A 21,207-nucleotide genomic window follows, 5' to 3' on the forward strand; every position below is an offset into this window, starting at 1 on the left:
CTTTCCAACTTCTAATGAAGGCAAACATCCTACCCTCTGACAGAAAGGGAGTGAGACAGGTGCCTGTCTGTATATAGCCTAAGAGGGAATCTGGGGTTGTAACTGGTTTTCATGTAATATTTCAGAATTTTAATTTTATAGCAATGTTTTATACAACAAATATGTCAAATATTTGTGAAATACACTACAATTTTTTCTCAACTTATATGACTTTTTTATTTTGGGGTGTTCAAGCAGAACCTCTAAAACTAAAGAAAGTTATACAGTAGCGAAGTGAACACCAGCTCTGAGTGTATTAACTACGTTCACACAAATGATCTTATATCATATTTAAGGTAAGTTGTTAGTTTTCCCACTTTATACAAGAAGAAACTGATGTTCAGGGAAGTTAGTAAACCCCACTGTCAATATGCTTCATTAAGTGACTGAACATTGAGAATAAGGACCTCGTTGTTTGGTTGTTATCTTTGCTCATATCTTTGTCATGATGTCAAATAATTCTAAATGAATACCTCAGAGTGGTTACCCAAAATATGCCCTGAGGATGTGGCCTTAATTTTTAATATAAATGGTGAGATAACATCTTAGATAGAAAAGAAATAAAAGCTGTTTTTACCTTTTTTAAAGTCTCATCTAATCAGATCATGTTCTTCAATGTAAATGAGTTGGCATAAACATAGAATAGTAACCTAAGAGGGTATGAACTGCCATTATATTGACAATCGACACCACTATGAGGCCTCAGTTCAAACAAGTGCTTATTGAGTGGCTTCTTCAGTGTTTCAGCCAGATAAGCTTGAGACTTCTCTGTCTTCTTGGAATACAGTTGATTCTGGTTTGTCAGGATCTATAGGATTCTGTGAGGTTCAATTTCATGGAACTTAAATTAACCTGCTAATTGTAATTTTAATGACTCTAGGCTACTTAACTCTGAACCCTGGTTAGTTCAGTGCTCTATAAACTATTCCAGAAATTTGAAAATGAATGTTCACTTTCTAATTATTTTTATGAAGCAAATATATTATTGATGCCTAAATCTGACAAAGACATTAGAAGCAAGGAATACTGCAGACCAATATAACATTAATATTGATGCAAAATGCTAAGTACAATACTGTCAAGCCAATTCTAAGTCACATAAGTAAATCATACACTATGAGAAATTTGAATCTATCACAAATTCAAGGCTAGCTCAATATTAGGAAATCCATTAATATTTCACATAATAAAGTATATTAAAAATATCCCCTTAGGTGCTTAAAAAGGCTTTGAGAAATTCAATATTTATTCCTCATTTTTAGAAAGACTAAAGAAAATAGGAGACTTTCCAGAATTTCCAGAGACTTTCTTAATAGGATACAATGTATATGTTTTAGTCCCAAAGTCAGTTTTTTTTTTTTTTTTTTTTTTTATCCTCACCCGAGCACCCGAGGATATTTTTCCTTTTTTTTTTTGTACAGATAGAGTGGGAGGGAGACAGAGGAAGAGAGAGAGAGAAACATCGACGTGAAGGGACACATCGAGTGGCTGCCACACGCAGGACCAACCAGGGCCGGGGACAAACTGCAACCGAAGTACGTGCCCTTAGCGGGAACCCAACCCCGGTCTCTCCGGACCGCAGGCCGACGCTCTAACCGCTGAGCCAAACTGGCCAGGGCCTAAAGTCAGTTTCTAACTTAATGTGGGATCATTACAGACATTTCCACTGAAATGGGAAACAAGGCAAAGATGCCTACGAACTCCGAGAAGGTGGTGATAACTCCTTCGTCCACATTTCCCAGACAGTGGCTTCCTCGGGAAACGTATCCCATTAGTGGGTGTGCCACTCAAAGCCCCACTAAGGATTAGATCATGAGGATCCTACAGTCTCTCCAGTTTCTAATTTCACTACAATCCCGCTTACACTACCAGGTATACCCCTCACTAGATACTTGATTGCTTGTCTACACCAGAGTTCTCCCTTTGGAAGCCTGTCTGCAATACCTCCTCCTGAAATCTGAAGCAGTCTACCAGCTCTGCTCCTTCAGCAGTGCCATTCCCTAGACGCATCAGATGTCACCTTCCGAAGACAGCAATCCTTCCCCCAGGTCTAAAGGCTTTCCTCTATTTTTGAACCCCTTCTTCCTTTTGTAGACAGCAAGAATCTCTGGACCTGGGGATAGGTGAGACTAACCCCTTGACAGCAGTAAGAAACTAGAGAAGATGAGACCTCCATCTATTTTTACCCTTGTGAGATTACAAAGATGATCTTTGAAGAGTCCACCATTCTCGCAGGTCCTTCTCTCCTTGTGGCAGGCAACTGAACCTGTGTTTTTGGTTACAGTAACAGGATATAAAAGTAATGTACACGAATCAAAAGTCTTCATACACACACAAAATAACCAGTTTGATGATATAATGGCAAGCAAAGCTCCATTTACATTGGCAAGAAACAAGATAAAGAATGCATGATAAACTAAGTAAGAAATATGCAAATCTGTATCAGATAAACTTTAAGACTCCTGGAAGGTGCACTTCCACCCCCATCTGGCAGTGATGAAGCCCTTCCTTCCACCTGCTGGGTGGTCGGAGAAGACCCAGTATTGAATGTGGGCTCCAGTGCGGCGCACCCCACACACTGCGATGAGGCCAGCCTTCATGGTGTCTCGGGAAGCCAGGCAGGAAGCGGTAATAAGGAACTTCTCTGCCGAGCCTAAGAGGTATCAGCGGAGAGCTAGGTGAGAGCCAGCATTCTTACTTACACTCAGTAGAACAAGGAGCCCTGCTTCGGCTCAGAGGTCAGGGAAGACCTATTGAGGAATGAAGACTTCTAACTGAGTAAGAAAAGCAGCATCCCTCATTCCCTCCCGGAGTAGTGTCAGAGGAAACCACATGAAACAGAAGGTTAAATGGATACAGAGACTCATACAATAAAACCCCAAATGTCTGATTTATTTTAAAATTACCCATCATATTAAGAACCAGGAAGATCAGAAACAGAATGATGAAAGACACTCATTGGATGCCAACCCTGAGATGACAGAGATAGTAGAGTGAACCAATAAAGATAATAAAGTAATTATCTTAATATGCTTCAAGAGCAATTACAAACAGACATAAATAATTGAATGATAGAAAACCTGAGCAGAAAAAGGAAGATATAAAAGAGAACAATATGAGAATTTTAGAAACAAAACAATACAATAAGCAAAATTAAATAATGATTTTTTAAAAAAATCCACCAAAAATGAACTTGACATAGAATGGAAGAGATAAAGAACAGAATCAGTGAAATTGAAGGTAGAATATTAGAAATGACCCAATCTGAACAACAGAGAGGAAAACAGATTTATAAATGAAATGAACAGGGCCTGAGGAACCTGCAGAATTATAACAAAGGATCTCACATTTGTGTGATTGGGTTTTCAGAGGAGGGAAAGAGAAAGTGGTAGAAAAAGTACTGAAAGTGACAATGGTAGAAAACTTTCCAAATTTGCCAAAAGACGTAAACATACCTGGTTTAAAAGCTGAGGAAAGTCTAAGCAGGATAAACCCAAACAAGTCCACACCAAGAACCATCGTAGTTAAACTTCTGAAATTTAAAGACAAAGGAATAACAAACTTGAAAGCAGCGAGAGAGAAAAGACATCTTACCTACAGAGGAAGAACAATTTGAATGACAGTTGTCTTCCCATCAGAAACTACTGAAGCCAGAAAAAAAAAAAAAGGTTCAACATTTTTAAAGAACGAAAACAACAACAACAACCACAAAAAAAATTCTTAACTCTAAATCCTACATCCTACATCCTAGGGAGATATTCTTCAGAAACTAAGGAAAAATCAAGGCCATTTCAGAAGCAGAAAAACTAAGAAAATTTGTTATCAGCAGTTCTAAAATAAAAGATAAAGGAAGTTATCTAAATAGAAAGGAAATGATGAAAGATAGAATCTTGGAACGTTGAGAGGGAAGAAAAAAAACAGAAAGAGCAAAACATGCACATATACATTTTTTGTTGTTGTTGCGTTTCCTAAATTATATTTCATTGTTGAAGAAGAAATTATGTCCTGTACATAGCCTAAGAGGTAATCTGGGGTTGTTAGTTTTTCCACTTTATACAAGAAGAAATTGATGTTCAGGGAAATTAGTAAACCCCGCGTATCTATTTAATGTATAGAGAAGACATATTTAAGGCAATTATAAATAGGTGAAGGAATGTTAAAGGAGGTCAGGTTTCTACACTTCACTCAAACTGTAAATTCATTGCAGATGATGAAAGTCCACTTTCTCCCTGTCAGAGACAAGAATTAAAACTAAGAAATGGGACAGGCTAGGATGAACCCTGTGGTGTATTAAAATCAGAAATATTAATATAGAATCATAATTTTAAGAAATTAAATATGTACAGATAGTTCGATATTGATATAAATGTGTGTGAATATATGTGCATACACTTATTTCCCAGCTCAGATTATTCTGAAAATAATCACACTCTAATGGCAATCATCAAATCCAGTGCTCAGATATCCACTTATATATTCCATTTTTTAGTAAAAGAAAATGAATTCTAGGCTCGAGGCTAGGCATGTACAAGATGAACTTGGAACATCGATCATATTGTTGCAAAAAGTAAGCAAGTGCTCAAAAAAGTTAACCCCGTGTTAAAAAAACTCAGGAGCTAACTTAAAAAATCTACCAGTGGTCAAATCTGGGACATTTTTAGCCACAAAATAATAATGCTACTAATGTATTAGATTCCATAAATTAAATTCAGTAGCTATGAGTTTAGACTGATTAAATAAATGAATGAATGAATGAACGAATGAATGAATGAATGAATGAATGATGGATAGATAGATCAAGAAGGGACAACTTTTCCATATAGCACAATTTGAGTACATAAATAGAGAAAGAATCCTAGAAATACAATACCACTATTTTGCAGACACACTGTATAATTGTCCTAGGCCAGAATTATCAATGTATGCTAAAATTAGTTGGGGGAAAGTATTCTGACGAATAGGATTTTTGCAAAGTTGCAAAGAATCTCCCCATAAGATAAATACTAATATTTAAAAGTAAAAAATAGTAATTTGGGGTGGGGGCAGAAATTTGGCAGACATCACCTGGATAAAGTTATAAAATTTAATATCAATACTAATGAGACATGTTGTCATCAGATACCTGGTATAATATGATGCACTGAAAAGGTGCAACTCTTACCAAAAAATGTATGACACAAATTCAATAAGAAATGTAAGCTAAATGCAATGAGGGATACCGGATTGGATATTAGAATGGTAATAAGGAATTAGTGGAACCACTGGTAAATTTGAATACGATGTTCAGATTAATAATGTATCAATATTAATTCCTTAATCATTATAATTATACTATGGTTATGCAATATTTTAGCATTTGGAGAAGCTGGTAAAGAATTTTCAGGAACTCCTTGTTCTTTATATGCAACTTTTTATAAGTCTAAAATTATTTCTAAATAAAATGTTTTTAAAAGGCAAAAATAAATCAAATCACTAGCATGACTTCTGTCTCCTGACTGGAACCTGGTTGGTCACCATCTATTGGTTTGAATTTGTTGGTATAAAAATACTAAAATATTTAGAGTTTATATAAAGAAAATGGAGTTTACTGTATAAAATAAGTTTAATATTTTTTATTTGTATTTTGCCCTAAATGATTTTAAGTTAAAATGTCTTAAGGAAATTTATTACCACAGTTGCATTATTAACTTTTAAGTTCAGATTACATTTATCTGTAGCTCATAATTAAAAAAAAAAAATACTTCTTTCTGTCTTTGTGTAAACATTTCATAGTTGAATAAAAATAAAGGACAGATTAGGAAATACTAAAATAGAACAGGCCCTTATCATCATATCTTTTCCAAATAAAGTTATCCCAGTATATAATCTTTACAGGCAAGCCCTATTTGGCAAAGAAACTATGTATAAATGTTTGTGTTTCAAACAGAGTAAATTATAAACAGTGTAGTAATTTCTAATGATTGGCAAAGAACAGAGCATACCCCGGTTTTAAACATTCCATATAGTTTTATTCACATTTATCCTCAATTAGGCATTTGGTACATGTGAAGGCAATATTGGAATTGAGATAAAATATTTACACTTAACGTTTTGTGAAAGGCTAAGAAGAAGAAAACATCTTATTTGATAGTTAGAACTGGTTGGAATTCAACCAGTTAGAATGAATAGCTTTGCTTGAAAATCTTTATCTAGACCCAAGTCAAAATTTAGATGAGTAAGCTGCCTGATTAAGTCCAGATTTCAAATATTTTCATTCCAAATTTTCTTCCTGCCAAGATAATTATAAGGCACAGTATAGATTAGTACAAGCTTGGTTTTGGAAAATTTTATGTTGTTTAGGGTTAAAAATAAGTTCATGCTGTTTAAACTTCTGTTGTACTTGGTAAATGTATCCTTTGTTGGATTCTAATTGTTAAACATTTTTGGAAGTAATCCTTGCAAGGTTCTGTCACACTCAGTGTTGTTTGTAAGATGAATTCCAGTTGGCTGTATTTCATAGCACCTGCAACTTTCAGAAATAACTAAAATTTTCAGTTGACATGTCCTAGATATCAATTTATGTTGCAAGTTAAAATCTGTATGCTTGTGAGGCAAAGTGCACTTGTTGAGAAGAATATCTATGATGAAGGGCAAATAAAGTCAACAGTGATTTATGTCTCTACTCAAGAGGAAAAAATATATAAAAGTAATGCTTGAAATTTGACCTCAGCTGTTAAAGGGAAAATGAATTACAAGAATATGTAGAAACATGTATCTTGGATTTTTTTCAATGTTGTTGATGTTTCATGAGATAGATTTAAGAAATACTATTGCCGTATTGCATGGTATGTGTCAATCTAGCAATATTTCACTTAATTAATATCCCACGATTAAATTTTGCAACATATAGTAAGCCATTATTATCCAATGAGATATCTTCCTGAGAGAATAAACAATGAAATAATAAAAAAAAGGATGCACATTTTCTGTAATTTGGGCCCAAATCTCAAATTTTCAGTGTGAGAAGAAGTTTTGTTAATGTCAGATACAGCAACTCAACTAATTAATTCAGTTTTGAATTAAAGCCTTAAGAACAAGAATGATCCATCAAAGAACAGGATACCAAACTGATACAGATTGAATAACAGAATAACAAACCAAGCAGGATATTTTGTATATAACCATATACCTGGGTCACTACTAAATTTAGCTATTATTTGGAAATTCAAGGGTATTGGGGGATGACCTGAAAATTCAGCATTGGGGATTTGTTCAGCTTTGGGGATTTGCAAGGAGATAAGAATAGAGGAAAATATATTTGGGGATTTTGTCAAATACCGAGTTAATCTGGGTTGAAATACTTGTAAGAAATAACAGTTGACTCTCTACAGTTGGATTGGGGGAGAAACACAGTTCCACCTATAGACATCTTTGACCCTAGATCTTCCTTAGAATAGAGCAAAGGACAGTCAAAGGGGCAATTTTAGGTGACAAATTCTGGACATTATTGGCTTGTTTCCCTAGTGCAAACCTAGAAACATATAAAAGAAGCTTGCTGGAAAAGATGGCTAGAGGCACAGATTGACAATGAAGGGTTGGTGTGCCCCTGGACAAAGCGGCATTTGTCGCCAGAATGCTTCAGTGATGAGACAGACCTCAGACCTCAAGAGGCACTGAGGAATACTGGTAGAAATACGTCCTTCCAGGGAGGCATGGGATATTTCTGTCCTGGTCATCAAAATGTGTCCATGCTGTAATAGGTCACTTGATACTGAGAAGCCACCTGGCAAACATTTCTTCAAGAAAAAAAAATATATAGTTACATCCTCTGGTTTTTTTTTTTTTTTTCTTTACATTTTGGATCTAACTTCAACTATAGCACTTATTACAATACACTGAATTGTCATATAGCATGCTGTGTTTTGAGAGAGAACATATTTTTGAGTGGAAATGTATGCATTTCAATTACATTCTATTCACTGCTGGTTTAAGAATTTAGGAACTTTGTTTAAGTCCATTGATCTTCAGTTTCCTCATCTGTGAATTGTGATGAATAAAACAAAAACCACAAATAAGAAGTAGAGCACAATACTTTAATATAAAGTGGAATGAGTAGATTGAATAATATAAATTATAAATTCAGAATAGAGACTATAGAATAGAATAATTACAAATATGGAGGAAGGAATTTGCTGAAGAAACTGACCTAAAGGAAGAAGTTGTCATAGAAATGCAGCAAAGTGCAAATTTACTCATGATTTAGGCAACAGCTCTAGGGATCCCCTCCCAATTCATGAGAAGGGTGAAGAGTTAGGACCTCTGATAGTGGTGAAAATTTAGAAGTTATTTGGGTAATTTTCTAGCACAGGAGCAAGGTAGATCATTTCTGTCATTGGTTCTTTGTACTCCATTCCTGGAGCAATGCTGGACCGACTGTTAGACATGGAAACTAGGTTGTGTAGAGACCTAGGCAGAATCTTTGTCCTACTGGTTCTCCACAGAGAGTAAGAGGAAGAAAATTGGTGGGAGCACTTTTGGAGTTCAGTATATCACTGCAGAGACCTCAGCATAAAGGCTGATGGATAGAGAGACTTAGAGTAATATGGTGTCTAGCAGTCATTATGAGACCAACAAATAAAAGTTGGAGCAAGGGCTTTAATTCTACCCACCAAGTAGAAGATAAAGACTGTGGACAGGGACTACGGTTATTGATGTGGTTCCTTCTTCCGTTGTGTTTGGTTCTTTATGTCAGGGACAAAAATGAGAATAAGCTGTGGTGGCAGGAAAACGAATTGGACATACTGTATAATTCAAACTCTAGTGGAAACCAGAAAAAAAGCAAATGTCTAAACACATATAGAATGCTTTATAATTTAGACTTATGTTTCTAATACATTTGGCAGAAAGTTTCCAGAAGAAAGACTAATCTTAAAGATATCCAAAATCAGAAAAGAAAATTTAATGTTCAAAGAGATATTTTAAAATGTCTGGTCTTAAATACGACAGGCACATTGAACTGAATTTGACCTTCTTGGCCATTTGTAACAAAAGATAAATACTTTCACAAAAATAGAATTTTTGTTTATCTAAATTAAATGATAAACATTATTCTTCCTGAAGTCGGCATTAATTTTCAACAGTGAAGGATGTATTCAGACATCTCTATCCAAAGCCTTTCCTTCAGTCTTCTGAATACTCATTTTATCCCTCATACTCTAAGGAAAATTAATGGAATGGGACTGACTCACTTTGCAAAACAGCTCGATCACGGCTGGATATGTATTTGTGTAATCTCACCTCATTACAACCTTCATGACTTAGATATATATAAGCTCATAACTCACAGACGATACAACTTTTATTTTCTTGATGAATCTTTTCCTTTTTTTGATTAGGAGTGAAACTATCTTACAAATTATAAAATGAAAGCTGTGTTTGTATATAAAAAACAATTCTGTGCAAAGCTTAGTCTTCCCATCATCCAGTAACTTTTTTTTTTTTATATACTAACAATTGATGAGTCTCATGTTAAGGCTCATTAATAAACTTAGGCTGAATTCCAAGTTTTCAGAAATTCTCCAAAGACTCAATTTATACATATGCACATATGTTTTAAAGCACTTGCCCTAGGCCTGGAGATACAGTCAGTAATTCTACTCTTTCTTAAGAAGCCTCCACAGCTTGGTGAATCATTTGGAACCCTATATACATAAGAAACATACAAGGAAACCAAGAATACAGTACTGCGACATGTTACATGATAAAGAAGGATATCTGTAGGATTCTCACAACCTATTTCTAACAACTCGTGGTCCAAACTTCAATGTTGATTTTTTTTTTAAACCTAATGGTAAATTTTAGCCAAAATTTCAAAGGGGACAGATAAGTAGGAAGTTTCTTCTCATTCCCAACCAAGGCTTAGTCTGTTTGCTTTTCTTTTCAGTCAGCTCACCCAAAAACTTGCTGAAGTGGGGTATTCTGGGTTCTCTTGATGAAAGCAGTCTAACCTCAAGTCAAATAGCTCTTAAGTATAGGAGCTAAGATATGAATCCAGACCTCCTGATTCCAATTCGATAGCCAAACTATATACTAAAGGGCCTAAATAACATCCTTTGCAGGAGAGCTAAGTAAATTTGGGTTTGATTCAATAATCAACAACAACAACAAAAATATCCGAGCGTGGTTCCCTTAGAGAAGACAGAGCTTCTCTGGACAGCAGTAGAACCAGGACTTCACTGAATTCAGGATAGGACTCTAAATGAACATTCCTGCTGCCTGATCATATTTCTTTGTAATCTCCTAATATTTATAGATAGAATGCCAAAAACCTAAGTGTGCGTTAATCAGTTCCTAAAAGGATTAGACCTTAACTTCAAGTATTAAGCTTTTGCTTATCTTGTCGGACCTTCAGCTCTCTTGGAACCCTAATTACTAACCTTATCCCCCTGTGCATGCAGATGGTCATGGGGGGAAGTTCCTCCTTCCTTGACCAAAGTAATTTATTAGTTTGTTGACAGATTACACAAGGCTGAGCTCTCTGCTTATCATGGTTGATGTCTTAAATAGGCCTGAAGAGTGTGTATTTTGTACTTGTAGGGTCACCGTGTTACCACACGCTCTGGCCTGTTTGTTTGAACAAGGGCAAGAACATGCACATAGATCAGTCAGTAAACTTATCAGTTAGAGGTATGGTGGTTAACAAAGATAAACACTCTATCCACACAGTACCTGAGGAAACAGTCTCAAAATTCCTAGCCTGTCTTCACATTCTAATGCCAGCGCAAATTTTATGTAAACTTGTTTATTTGTCTTTAGTGTATATATGCTGATAGTTTATCTCCTTATTAATGTACCTGAATAACAATAGATTTAATTCATGCATAATTATTTGTTAAAAGTTAAGAGATGACTGGGACCATCACATCTACTACTCATGCAAGGTCTCTAGATTTTTCTTAATATTATATATACTATTTTAATGCAAGAGTAAAAATAGATGGGTTTCTTAAATACATTACCAATTAGAAAAGTATCTGTTTTACTGTGTCCTGAATCAGTTAATGTTTCAGAGGTCTTTCATATGATTTTAACATTTGAGATTTAATATTCAGTCTAATCACACTTCTTGTCATAAAATTCTAAAAAATATAAAAGGGTGAAAAAGTCCTCTGATAGTCAAGTTGATTCTGATCAAAATTCAGTTATTACCTGATGTTTTTCTTAAAAAAAAAAAAAATCAGTTAAACAGTTACCATGCCCAAACTCAAGAGCATTAACGTTGTGGAGACATGATATAAACAAATAAAAAGAAAATAATTTGTAATGAGGAAACATCTCAAGGTGAAAATAGTAAGCCTCCTTATTTTTCATTTTTTTCCAAATGTTAAAATTACAATTCACTGTTGGAGCTCATTGAAGAATGGCAACTTACAAGTGGCCAGTGGCTGAGGTAGTAGAAGGAAATCCTCCTTAGTTAAATAATTACCAACTTTGGAGGGCCATTTGGCACTCAGGAGACTACCTTAATGACAAGGGTAAAGAGTTTTTATAATTCTGCCTTGGGGCTCTTAGATTGAGTGAGTACATTCCTGGGACTCATGGCACCTGCTCTTCCTTTTTTCATTTCCTGATTTATTTTCATATTTATTAAAAAAAACAAGTTGCCCAGCTGGTGTGGCTCAGTGGTTGAGTGTCGACCCATGCACCAAGAGGTCACCAATTCAATTTCTGGTCAGGGCACATGCCCAAGTTGTGGGCCAAATCCCCATTGGGGGGCATGCAGGAGGCGGCCAATTGATGTTCTCTCTCATTGATGTTTCTCTCTCTCTTTCCTTCTCCCTTCCTCTTTTTCTAAAATCAATAAAGAAAAAAAAAAGTTTTGCTTTGTAGTTCAGTATCATAACATTATTTCAATTCATTTCCATAAAACATGCTACTTACAGTTATTTGTTTGTTCATGTTTTATTAATCCTCACCTGAGGATATTTTTCCATTGATTTTCAGATAGAGTGGAAGGGAGGGAAGGAGACAGAGAGAGAAACATTCATGTGAGGGAGACACATTGGTTCATTGCCTCCCACGTGGCCCTTCTCAGGGCCAGGGATTGGACGTGTAACCCAAGTACGTGTCCGTGACTGGGAATGAACCCTGTAACCCTTTGGTCCCAGGGCCAATGCTTTAACCACTGAGCCATACTGGCTAGGGCTATCATTAATTTTTAATTGTATTTTTTAAGATCAAAGCATTTGAACTTCTTGATTCTTTACTTCTTTGTTTTATACCTTTACTTTAAATTTTCTATTTGGAAAGATTATATTATTAATTTTTATAATTTGATCTTGTTATATTTATTCTACATTATTATTTATTCAATTACCTCTTTGTTCACTACCTTATTTTTTACCTTTCTTTTTAATTTTATTTTCATAAAAATATTCATCTTCTTTGATTATTTAACTCTCTTTTAATTTCTTAATGTTTATGTTTCTTAGTTTTGCTGCCTCTTTTTATAATGGCCTCAACAGGGAAGCTGCTGAAGAAAGAAGCAGCACAGGACATTAGAACGTTGTTTATTTGTCAAGAAAAAATATTACATGACCACAAGGTAGTAGGCACACTATTCTGGAGAAATACTAATAAGTGAAGCAACATTTACTCAAGCTTTGCAGTGTCTGTCATCAGCGCAAAAACATGGATTTGGCGCAGTTTCTCTGAGCCATTTCTTCGAGACTGAGTGCCCCCGTGTACCTAAGGAGAAACTGCTCTCCCAGGACACACCGAGGGCACACAGCGCTCAGGAAGTGCACGCGCCTGCTTCTCTCCTGACTGAAGGCCCAGGCAGGGCCATAGACAAGCCTGCTGATGGGCAGCACTGGCCACTTTGTGTTGTGTTCTTTTCGTGAGGACCCACCACAGATCTCTCTCAATGGTGCTCCCGGGAGTAGATGTTCTTCTAACTCTTTATTTTATGTGTCTTGTGGAAGGCAAAGCTTTTGACCATACTTCCCTTCTTGCCCTGACTGTTGGAATAATCTTAGATTTGTGGCTCACTTGTTATTTGTAGCAGAAATTTATAGCATAAATTTGATGTACTAAGTTTGGTTTCCTGTCTTTTTTTTTTTTTTTTTTAACCCTTATCTTCAATTTGGCCTGATTTCTTTAGTAATCAGCATCCTTTGTGTTCTTTTCCCTCATCCGTGCATTTTGAAAGGGTGCTTCAAATTAATTTTGAGAGTCAGAGGTCTCATTTTTTTCTATCCCATAAACACTTTTAAACAGTTTGTGTATTATTGAACAGAAACTAGGTTCCATCTTGGATTGCAGAGCAGCTCTGTGTTTTTATTGTCATATGGAAACCAACTATTTAGGATTCATATGGACCTTCATCTTTAATTGTAAAAAATCATGCAATGAACATGGCTTCAGAGGTTCACCCTCACTGGGCTGGTGTGCTCGGGGCAGCAGCCTAACCAGCTTCTGCGTCCTGTTTCCATACCTCGTCCAACTCAAGGTGCACTAATTCAAGGATTTTCACTCCAAAGCATCATCTTTCACAACTCGGTTGACATTCACAGACCTTTTGCCAATTTAGTATTGTGAGTTTTGCCTACAGTTTTCTCTGCTGCCTCAGGAAAAAATGTTGAGTAGTTTTCCTATGACTAAACATTTCTTAGGGATATGTCTAGTGAGGAGCAGACTGCTGTGAAGTTAAGGGGAAGAGGGAGGTTTTCAGGGAAATTTTCATCAAACTATTTCAGCAGAAATAAATCTTAACTATTTTTATAGCGTAAAATTATGTCTCTATTATCTTGCATATCTCTACACGTAGTGCTATATCTGGGGAAAGATTCGATTAGAACTAAAGGCCAAATTCTTCCGGGAAATGCCTGCAGTACAAGCTCTTGGCCGTCCCTCACCCCGAGGATGTGGGGAAATTATTCACATGTGTGCAGTGCGATGAGAAGACTCCTTCCTCCTCCCTGTGCCCGGTGACACGGGGACTGCAGCGGAGGACAGACCTGGAACCTCGGAGAATGCGCAGTGTAATACTTCTTTTCTTCCATGGAAAGAGTTGGCCTGTAGTTATGTTCTTTAAAATGCATTTTAAATTTAAGTTTAAATGCATCCATATTGACAACAATCTGGAGAGTTGTGTGAATTTTTTCTGGAAGCTCTGCGAACTTCAAGTGGAGGGATATAGAAGGTAAATTATGAAGCTTTTAAACAAGAAATTCCATTCTGGATTTCAATTCATACCAGTTTAAACGTAGTCGCCATTAATCATTTCATCCTAAAATCTTTTTTTCCCCCCAGCAATAAAAATAACATATTTCATTAAAACCAAATATTTTATTGGAATAAAATTAAATGGTTGAAAATGTAATATTACACTTTAGATACACAGATTATCTATTTTTGACTATATGGTCTGTTTAACCACATTTGGCCTTTACTATAGATTTTCTACAAAATTTTAAATTTAATTCCATCATATAAACATAACCTGAGTGATATTCATCGGATATTTGCATTTCTTGATGTTAATGTAAGACCTATTTTCCTATCCTCTGTGTCATCCTTAAACATACTGAAGACCAAATTCTATAGCTCTACATGCTGGGTCCTGTCTAGAGCCCTCTTGTCCCTGTCACACTCGAACTGACAGTTCCATCATGGAAATTTGCAGCTCGGTCTACCAGGGCTGTCCTTTTCCTTTGAGCATGTCAAATACCAAAAGAAGAAATATTTCTTGGTCATTTTTGTTACCTGGATTTCCATTTTATAATATTTTTCTCTCTTGATATATATATATATATATATATATATATATATATATATATATTACATATATATATTTTTTTCAGTGACATGTATATTTATGTAAGTATAAATTACATATATATAAATAAAATACATATTTATATACTCACACATACATGCATGGTTTTACTTACAACAAGGGTTGATGGAAATAGTCATTATATGGCAATGGGCAACTATAGAGAGATTTTTAAAGCCAAACTAGCCAATGCAGTGATTATAAAAAAGAAAGAATAATTTCAATAATCTGTTAACTATTGACTTGTTAATATTGAGACAAGGTATCATTTTCAATAGTTATTTTTTATTTATTTATTGTAAAATATGTTTTTATTAATTTTTTTAGAGAGAGAGGAAGGGAGAGAGAGATAGAAACATCCATGTGACAGAGATACATTATTGGCTTCCTCCTGCATGCTCCCTACTGAGATCAAACCCAAAACCCAGGCAGGCATGTGTCCTGCCTGGAAATCAAACCAGGACCTCTGTCCATGGACTGACTCTCAATGCACAGAGCCACACCGGCTGGGCAGAAATAATTATTTTTAGATAATACATTTTATGGCTTTGCTGAGATAAAATATATTTCTAGGATGATTTCTCGGGGTGAATTTGAAGTAAGGTAACATAGTAAATTAAAATATACATCGTAGTATCCCAAACATTAATTTAAATAATTTTAGAGGCAAATTTTGCATGTCTACAACCCATCCAAGTTAATAGAAGAAAAGTTTCTATTTTAACAGGCAACTTTAAAAATTTATTATAAATTTTCTTTTTGTGATGCTATACACTTTTCTTCTGAAAACCTTGCTTTTAAGTACATGAATGATTCTTAGCTGTACAGAATAAAGGTAAAATGATTTTTCCACATATGCATAAGATTGTAACCATATGCACCCAATAGTCCAGTTTCTACTATGGGTTATATTACATCAAAATAAATGACAGAATCTCTGCCTGGAAAGCCAATATCATGGGGGAATAGGTGATGTAATAAAAATAACCAGCATGTTGTCTGTTAACTTTAATTGGAATACACTTTCACTGCAGTTTCCAAACTACATTTCTTTAATATATATTAAACAAATAAGGAAAGTTTCAAATTGTTGAATAAGTTCAATAATTTAAAATATGTATTTGCATTTTGCAAACATTCCGTTCACTGTTTTCTTTTTAGATTTTAGCATAAGCATTATTTTAAGAGAAAGGAAGTAGGAACTATGATTGATTAATTAGCCTTGATTAACAAGCTTTGTGACCCAGAGTAAAATTTAAGGCTCTCCTCACCTCCTCAGCCATTCATTTAAGTAAAGTAGTTTTATATATTGAGAGTTGCCTTAAGATTTATTTTCTTGAAAAAGAGTTATTTCTAATACAATGTTTGAAAAACACTGGATAGTGTTAAAGGGGACATCTTTTTCCCAACTCTGGTTTTCTTGGAAAGATCTTCCCTGAACACATGGGCTCCATCCCACCCCTGCTTCTACCTGGAGTATCTAGTTGGTTGGTTATTTGGCTGATGTGTGCCAAAATTGGTCCACAGTTATCAATGAGAAGGGTTAAGCTTTCAAAAGTCAATTTCACAAGATTTGATTGCTTTATTATTTTTTTTTTCATTAAGACTCAAATTAAAGTGTTGAATCTGACTATTTTGATTTCCAGTGATGGGCTGCCACAAAGTTCAGTCTGGGGGCAGTCTCCGTTGTTTCACTTATCTAGTTCTCACGACAAGTTAAGCAATCTGGTTTTATCTGTAATAAATGGGATATCAAGGACTTCCATCTTTTTTTAAATTTCTTGATTAATTTAATAATCAAAATCTGGTCTGAGAATTAGAGTGATAGTTGCTTCCAAGACCCAACTGATCCAATTAAACAAACTTCAAGATTTTTGTTTCCTCTATGCAAAGGGAATAAAATTTGCTACCAACGAGTGATTATTTACTCGGTACCATGCCCTATTTTATAGGATTTTCACATACCATGTCTTTAACCCCTTTACAGTTTAATATGGTTTCTTCCCTTATGTTCATTTACTGATTAAGAAATTGAGATACAGAGATGGTATTACTTGCCAAAGGACATGACTACTAAGTGGCAGATCCACTACTCAAATTCAATTCCATCTGATTTTAAGGATTATTCTTCTTTTAAAGAAAATTATATGACGTTTAATGTGTAAAAATGATATAATATGGCATGATTAACTTAATGTGATTTTTTTATTACATAAGAAAATTACTATTAAAAATGTACTACTAAAAATATAAGTGTTCATGGTTTAATCATCTTCTATCTGATCCCCCTTTCAATTTCCCATTTCTGATTAATCTACTGCTAATAGGTTGTTTTATTTATTTTTTAAGTATGTGCAGAACCTGTCTCTTTCTCTTATAAAACTTATTTACCCCTATATATAATTTGTTTTTTTTTATTTATATATTCAAATTCATAACCTACAAATTACTGCATAACTCTTTGTTTTCCACTAACAATATATCATACATCAAATCCTATTTTTAAATCAATGTATGCAGATTTATATTTTATTTGAATTAGATTGTGTCCTACATGGTTGACTATTTTTAAAGCTTTACTTTTCTCTTTAATTTACTTCCCTCTTTCCCCTCTTTCTGCACCACTGCATTCAGCAATAGCACTACATACACACAAAACAAAGTATTTTACATGCTATGTATCCTACAAAACATGTAGATTTTCAACTTGAATTCAGATTAATCAGGCTATAAAAACTCAACTTTAAGGAGTTTCATTTACTACTCTTATTTGTCTTGCCAATTTTATATTATTTAAGAGGATTCTTTAAAGTTCCATTTGCTTCAGGAACAGGTGGGCACCATCACATGAGAGCTGCCCACACAGTTTTATAGTTAATGCACTTTGTGGCAAGTTTTCCAGTTGACGTTTTACAGTTTATAAATTCATAGCAATAAAAATCTTGTGCAATATGCAGCCCATCATGTCATTTCTTTTGTTAATTAAGTATCATTTGTATTCTTTTCATGGGCTCCTTTAGTCTTTCTTCTTTCATTACATCAGAATTGCATATACTATTTATAGACACACACATATTTTGCTCAATACAATGGCTAAAAAAATGTATAATAGTTACAAAAAAAACTTAAAGAGAAGAGCCCGGCCAGTGCAGCTCAGTGGTTGAGCATTGACCTATACATCGGGAGGGCATGGGCCCGATCCCACTGTGGCCCATTGACGTTCTCCCTCATCAATGTTTCTTTCTCTCTCTCTGTCACCCTTCCTTTCTGAAGATCAACAAAGAAAAAAAAAAAAAAGAGAGAGAGAGTGAGAGAGAGCGAGAGAGAGAACTTAAAGAGTGACATAGCCGAACAGTAGAATGATAAACTAATGGGATTTATAGAATTCTTTGGGATTTCTCTTTGATTTCAGTTTTGTAAGTTGTATTTTTCTAATGATTTATTTTTTTCATATTTTGCACATAGTTTTTTATAACATGCTCTTATTATCTTTTAAATATCTGATAACCTGGTATTGGCTTTTTGTGACTTGTATTTTTTTTATGTTTCTATAAGTTTAACATCTATAAGATTTTTTTATAAAATCACTACAAGCTAGATCTATCAGTTCTATTATGTTCTGAAAAACAGATATTCTCTCTTGATTCTCCTTGTTTTATTACTTTCTGCTCTTATATTATCATTTTTTACTTTTTAAATTTTACTTGTTCATTCTATAATATATTTAGGTAGGTGCTTTGTACATCATTGCTGGCCTTTCTTCTCTAGTACATTCATTACAAATATAATGCAAGTGTTCCTCTACTGTTCAGTGCATTGCACACTTTTGGTATGTAGTATTGATTATCATTTATTTTGAAACTTCATTTTCTACAATAATGTCATATTTTATATGTATTTAGAAAACTATTTTTGTATTCAATAAATATGGGCACTTTTTAAATTGTTTTTGTTTGTGATTTCAAATATAATGAATTATGGTCAAAGAAAATACTCTATTGTTTCAACTTTTTGGCATTTTTTTTAAAGCCTTACTTTATTGTTCACCATATGGTCATACATTTGGTTAATAATTGCAAATGTTTCTTACATATGTGCCTTAAAATAATGCCATACTGCAGTTTTTTTATCCTCACCCGAGGACATTTTTCCATTTTTTGTTCAGATAGAGTGGGAGGGAGAGAGAGGAAAAGAGACAGAGAGAGAGAGAGAGGGAGGGAGAGAGAGCGAAACATCAAGGTGAAAGGGACACAAGTGGCTGCCTCCCGCACAACCCAACCAGGGCCGGGGACAAATTGCAACGGAGGTACGTGCGTGCCCTTAGCGGGAACCGAACCCGGGTCTCTCTGGACCACAGGCCCACTAACCTCTGATCCAAACCGGGTAGGGCCATAGTGCATTTTTGATGGGTAGCATTCTCTATATATCCTGGAAATATATATTTAAAATATGTTGTTTGGGAAGCATTCTTCTCAGTCTGCTGAGAGCTTGCTTCCTGGTGTATCTTCCATTTGACTCAAATAACCTTTTATAAAAATTCAAAAACATAAAATAAAAATATATTTTTTAAACTGCTATAGATTTATTAATTGTTTTAGTGTTCTAGCGATTATTTACTACATATTGTCATTGTTATTGTAGATCTGTGTACTTCTCATTTTAGTTTTATTATATTTTGGCATCTATATTTTAAATCCATGTTATAAGGTGCAAATATGTTTCTGGGAAATTGGAAAAAATCATTATGATGTAGCCTTTTTTATTTTAAATAAAGATTGTGGCTTGAAGCCTATTTTGTTAAATTTTAACAAAACTCTAACTGCTTCCTTTTTGCTACTCTTTGCCCTACTTTTCCATTTCTTTATATTCAAACTTTCTAAACCCTTATATTTTAGAGTGTTTTTGTAAACAATATAAAGCTGCTGCTGTTGTTTTTAAACAGCATTAAATTGAATAAATGGCAAAACTCAATAACTGTATGGAGCTGAACAAGGTATGTATTAGGTCAGTGTTTGCTCTAGCAATCGGTTCTTTGCATGCATTGTTCCTCTGTAGCTGCTGAGGGTTTTCTCAAATACCAGATGTCAAAGAATTTAGCTGAATTTGTTCAATACTAGTGATAAAGGAATAGCTAAAGGTGAATAAATGGTTTTGGAATATTCTAATTAGTGTTCTCTGTATCTGCAAGTATTTTCTTTGGTGCTTGCTTGAAAAGGTTGAGTTAAAGTTGGCTAGCTACTTATCCCGGCTAATCTTAAAGTAGATAATAAAAATTGCTGCTGCTGCTGATGATGACGATAATAATAATAATAATAATAATAATAATGAAAGGGAAGAGGAGGAAAAGAAAGTGAGAGGAATCAGATAGCTCTCCTTTAAGATATTCTCAGGAGATCCCTTTAAGAGGAATCCAGCAAGAATGAATAGTCTGTTGAATAGAGTGGTATACAAAGGCAGATTATAAACTAATCAAATAAGTGATCATGTTTATCCTTAAGTCAAAAACATACTGTTTTGTGAGCTGAAGTGTTTTCTTCTATTTTTCTATATGTCAGGATGCATTTACCAACTACGTATATAATAAACACAACTGGTAAGAAATTTAGACATGAAAACTTAAGAAAAATAATAATGTCAACAGATTAACTAGAACATTTGACCACATTATTGATTTTATTTTTTATGTTTATACTTTAAATGTTATATATATGTATATATATATATATATATATATATATATATATATATGCTTATGTAACTATTCTTAAAGAGTAGAACAGAAAGTCAAAACATTTGTAGAAAAGTCCATGTTTAAGGAAAGTAGTTAAGCTTTGTGTCAGATTTGATGTCCTTGTCCATTTTTTGGAGAAGACCACCCTGTGAGACCTTTGGTTTCAGAAAAGTTGTATTTGTTGATCTGAGTGCTCTTATGAATTTTTCTTTGGTGTTTGGACAATTTTTAACCTAATTATTGAAATATCTTATTATATAAATTTGATGTTAGAGATTCGATTAAAAATTCAAATGATCTGAGATAATAGTTAAAAGGCAGAATAAAAATCCTAACTCTGATAAATACACTAGTTATGTGAACATGATAATTATATGAGGTACTAAATACAAAAGGAACTGGGGTATTTTTCTCATCATAAATGGTGGTTACTTTCATGCTAAATCATAAATGACACTTATTTCTCGTGTAATTATTGATCCTCCTTAGAAATGCTAAGTAAAAATAAAAAGCATAGTAAGTATTATTAATATGGCCTTTCTTGTTTTAAGGCATCTAATTATTTGACTGACCCAAATTAAGCCCCAATGTCTCTTTGGAAGAGATAAAGAGACATAGA

This window comes from Molossus molossus, unplaced genomic scaffold, assembly GCF_014108415.1.
Source record: "Molossus molossus isolate mMolMol1 unplaced genomic scaffold, mMolMol1.p scaffold_m16_p_9, whole genome shotgun sequence".
NCBI lineage: Eukaryota > Metazoa > Chordata > Mammalia > Chiroptera > Molossidae > Molossus > Molossus molossus.